This window comes from Nuphar pumila, chromosome 10, assembly GCF_984573655.1.
Source record: "Nuphar pumila chromosome 10, dmNupPumi1.hap1.1, whole genome shotgun sequence".
NCBI lineage: Eukaryota > Viridiplantae > Streptophyta > Magnoliopsida > Nymphaeales > Nymphaeaceae > Nuphar > Nuphar pumila.
In genome coordinates, this window is record NC_143258.1 from 95,184,904 (window position 1) to 95,189,779 (window position 4,876).

At 44.7% G+C, this 4,876-nt stretch overlaps 1 pseudogene across 1 annotated transcript; it reads left to right on the forward strand.

Annotated features, from left to right (window-relative positions):
- Positions 1-232: 232 nt before the first annotated feature.
- On the forward strand, positions 233-1,955 carry LOC149827444 (putative galacturonosyltransferase-like 6 pseudogene; annotated as a pseudogene). The gene has a single exon (XR_016435166.1). The product of XR_016435166.1 is annotated as a putative galacturonosyltransferase-like 6 pseudogene (transcript).
- The last annotated feature ends 2,921 nt before the right edge of the window (positions 1,956-4,876 follow it).

The window sequence follows — 4,876 nt, forward strand, 5'->3', positions numbered from 1 at the left end:
AAAAATATCGTCTCCGAGATTTTCCCCCACCTTGTTCACACGTGACGCGAAAGCGGACAAGCCGCCGCTTTCTGCGCAGGACGCTTTCTTGAACGTCCATCGAGGGCGATATAGGAACCCGATGCTCTCCACGTGTATGGGCTTAACCCGTCAGATTCATACGATCGACGGCCACAACAACCCCCGATCATTTTCTATATATGACTACAACCTTCCATTGGCCATTGAGGCGCTCCCTTTGACGCTGATTCATTGATTGTGGGACTCGAACCCCTCCGAGAAGAGGGGGGAGAGGGTTTTCGCCGGAGAACTCGCCGGAAAACTCCTCTCTCCGATGTCGCCCACCCCGTTCCTCCTCCTAACCCTTCTCCTCGCCCAATCCATCCACTCGTGGCCCCCCGCGGAGGCCATCCGGCCGTTTCCGAGGCGCTGGCAGCGGGAGAACCGCCGGTTCGCTTTTCCCTTCCGGACGGCCGATGTGACCAGGAACGCCCCCGGATGCCCCTCTCCGGCGCGCTCTCCGGCAGCCGTCTGCGACCCCTCGCTCGTCCACATTGCCCTCACCCTTGACTCCGAGTACCTCCGCGGCTCCGTCGCCGCCGTCCACTCCATCCTCCGCCACGCTGCCTGCCCGGAGAACGTCTTCTTCCACTTCATCGTCGCCTCCGGCGACGGAAAAGCCGAAGCCAGCCTCCGCGCGCTCGTCCGATCGGTGTTCCCGCGCCTCCGGTTCAAGCTCTATGCCTTCGACGAGGGGGCCGTCCGGAGCCTCATCTCCTCCTCCGTTCGCTCCGCCCTGGAGCAGCCGCTCAACTACGCCCGGAACTACCTCGCCGACCTGCTCGAGCCCTGTATCCGGCGCGTCATCTACCTCGACTCCGACGTGATCGTCGTCGACGACGTCGCCCGGCTCTGGCGGACGCCGCTCGGACCCGCCGCGGTAGCCGCGCCGGAGTACTGCCACGCGAACTTCACCAGGTATTTCACGGCTGGGTTCTGGGCGGATGAGGGCCTCTCCGGCGTTTTCGCCGGCCGGAGGGCGTGCTACTTCAACACGGGGGTTATGGTGATGGACCTCACCAAATGGAGGAGGAATGGGTATAAGGACGATATCGAGAGGTGGATGAAGGTGCAGAGGGAGAAGCGTATCTATGAGCTCGGGTCGCTGCCACCCTTTCTCCTCGCCTTCGCCGGACGGATCGCTCTGGTCGACCACCGGTGGAACCAGCACGGCCTCGGTGGCGACAGCATCGCCGGAAGCTGCCGGGATCTCCACCCTGGCCCGGTGAGCCTCCTGCATTGGAGCGGAAGCGGCAAGCCGTGGGCTCGCATCGATTCCGGCCGGCCGTGTCCTCTCGACCGGCTCTGGGAGCCCTACGACCTCTTCTCCGCCGCCGGAAAGTCGACCAGAAAATTCTACGCCGAATGATCGAAAATGCCCTTGTATTCTGGTGGAATGACGGCATCGCGAGAAGGATTGCGTCGGCAATCCCTGTAAGAGGAAGGTGTTTTCCCGTAATTTCTTCTTCGTCTTCTTCTTCGTTGCATACTGAATGACGAAAATGGCCCTGGTTGGGGAAGACGCGGTAGGAGGTGGTTCTGGTCTTTTTGGGGGTAGTTAGAGCGTTATTTTCGTAATTCGGCGTTGTTTCCCGCCGGCCGCTGGACCATTTCACGGCCGATGGTGCCATTATTCCGGTGGGTTTCTGCCGATCTTCGGTGGCTCGCCCGTGAATTGCTTAGCGTCGCCATCAAGAATAAAAATGGAAGACCAAAATAAACAAATTCAAGTGTAGTTTTTTTTTTCTCCTTTTTTTGGAAATTTTGGTGTTTGTTTTTTGCCTCACTGTATGTTTGTTCAGATTTATGTATAACCCGAATCCAACTTAATCTCATAAGACACCCTATACTCAAAGTGGATCGGAATTCGATTAGTTTCAAGCCCTCTTTTGACAAATTCAATTTTAAAATGAGTTTCAATTGTGGATATTATCTAAGTGAAGCTCTCGTGCTGGTACAGGAGTGGATCTTGGGTTGTTGGAGCTTGGCTGGTTTAAGCTGAAATCTGACAGAGCTCAGCCTCATAGCATCGTCGTCTTCCGTGCAAAAAATTGATTCAGTCATTAGGACCCTTGTAGAATTGTAGTTGGAGGAGGCATTTTTTTGCTTCATCCGAACTGAGAGATGCGTTTATCACATTTTACCTAGTAGAAAATGTTGCATTAGATTGCCTTTGAAAATGAAAAAAAATGTTGTATTAGAATAGGTATTTTTCATGTTTATGTGTTTTTTATAGAGAAAACAGTTGATCTCACACTAAAATTTGATGATAAAATATTCTAAGTTTTTTCATTAAACCATCGTTCTTTAGTAAATAAACTTTTTGGTAGGAGAATGGTATATATATATGAATGACAACTAGAATGTGGTAACCTAACAACTCTTAGACAAGGAAGCATACCTGATTCTAGTTTCTCTTTTGATCTTGCTTGCAAGTAAAGCTTACGATTTAGGTTCTTAGGCAATAAGATAATATTTGCTAAGCACTAAAAGTTCAAAGGGAGATATAGATGGGGAAGTGAGAATTAAGACACTACAGTCCCATGTTGCCAATACGTTCATCTATTTATAGGTTGATAGGAAACCACCGGATGAAAACATGAGAACTAGTGTCAAACAAGTCATTTTCAACACCCTTTTTAGAAATCTGACCCATATGATGGCACGAAAATTTTGTGCCTTATACACCTGATCGCCCTTGGACCAACAACTGACAGGCCCTATCCCCAAGATGGAGGATGATCAGGTGTGCAAGGCATAATTTTTTGTGCCATCATATGGCACCTGATCGGGAACTCTCTCTCTCTCTCTCTCGCGCGGGCGCGCACTGTGATGCTAAGAAGCCAAAACCAAAACAAGCACCTTTTTTTTTTGCTCGGTGGTAATGTATGTGAGTTGGTTCATGCTTAGCTCACCAAGCCTATTTTAAGAGCTTGAACGAGCTCTTATGTGTTGACATGAGCTGAGCCACAAGCTACTTGGGTAAATCCGTGTATCCACCGAGATCACATACAAGGTTTCGAAATCTACCGGAAGTCTTGCTATATTTCTTGGTGCATTTACAAATAAAAAAAAGGATACGAAAACTGGAAAAAAATGCATTAGAATCATGATAGAACTTCCTTACACTGCGAAACAACAAATCAAACTTCTGTTTTTTTTTTTGGGCCTTTAATTGTGTTTTTTGAAAGAAAACATAAGGCAAATTATCACTTCACTGTAAATTGAAAGGAAAAAATTCTGATGGAATTTACTTGCAAAAATGGTGCAACATTTTCCCCAACAAATTATGTTTCAAGCATAGTGACAAATATAGCGAGATTTATGAAAATAGCATGAGAAATTGCCTGAAAGTTTAAAATGGCAACTTCTTGCGAGATTTTCAAAATATCCTGAGATTTATGAAAAAACATAAATACTGCTATTTAAATGTGATATTTACATTTTAAACAGCTGTTTATCATGAAAAACCCATGTATTTTAATTTTTAAATAATTTTTATTAATATTTTCTTATAAAAAATAAATTATATATTTTTTGATATATTTTTTTTATTGCCGAGATTTTTTCGAAAAAATGCTAGAGTTATGAAAAATTTTCAATTTCTCGCGAGTTTTTGAAAAATGTGATTTTGCAACGTCTATCACTATGGTTTCAAGTAAGCTTTCATTTTATATTTCTATTTTTGTTAATCTCCAAAGTAAACATGCTTATTTCAAAATTCCTGATATAAAATCCATTACGTTATATTTGTGACTATGGTGTTAAGACAGATCAATTTTTCTTCTAATATGGCATCCTTGACTATGTACATATGTTTGAATCAAATCATGACGAACTTGGATGAAACCTACCTAGCCTGGTTCTTTAAAAGTTCAAGGGCGATAACTTTTGGTTCAAGTTTTTGTTGTGAGTGTTGAAGACGCATGAGATGATGAAATGTTCTCATTGTGAGGTTTTTTGCAAGTAGGAAGGATCTAAGAAATTGGATGGGAGCTCATACATCATTGTCAGTTGCATCAGCAGCGGGCATGCACTACACGTCCATTGGTTTACCTTGAATGAGTTTGGAGTGTCTTTGTAGTTGCTACATCTGAAAGGTTGGTACCATGCAAGACAATTTTTTTTTTCTGTATTCCTAGGGTCGCTTCTCTGATAGTGTAAAACCGTGGTGCACCCCTCACCCCCAAGGAGTCGCCTTGCTTCGGCTATAATGCGAGGGGCTGATGCCTACAGGATTTGAACCTAGACCACCTGTCTAGCGGCCTAGGCTCCATATACCAAACCCCTTTGGGGGACGAACTCGGGACCCCTTGGTTATGATAGTGTAACCTAACGATCCAGCAATCTCATTTGACCCCAATAGCAAAATTAAACTATTCATTGCCATAACTCTCATATTTAGTAATAAGGGTTTGAATCTGATTCATAGGAACATTAGATCTAAAGAAAATATGGACCGATTCTTGATTTGAAGAAATGGGGTGACGTAATCTGATATTTTTATGATAATAATGGGATCCATTAAAAATGATGCAGAAAGTGCTTGAAAACAAGGGTTTTCTGTGTGAGAAGTGAGAAACAGATAGAGTCCAATCCATACCAAAATAAATCCAATGAAAATATTGATCCAATCCAAAAAAGTTTGGTTTTGATAGATCTGAGTCTGATCTGGATTCTGAAATTGAGCCTAGTTTAAAACCTGTATCTGTAAAAGATTGTTGGATATAGATTAGAGTTCCAACAAGACCTGATTTATTTTCACCCTAGTTACCAACGGATGAAAGGGAAATTTAAAGGTGTGGAGTTGGAATAT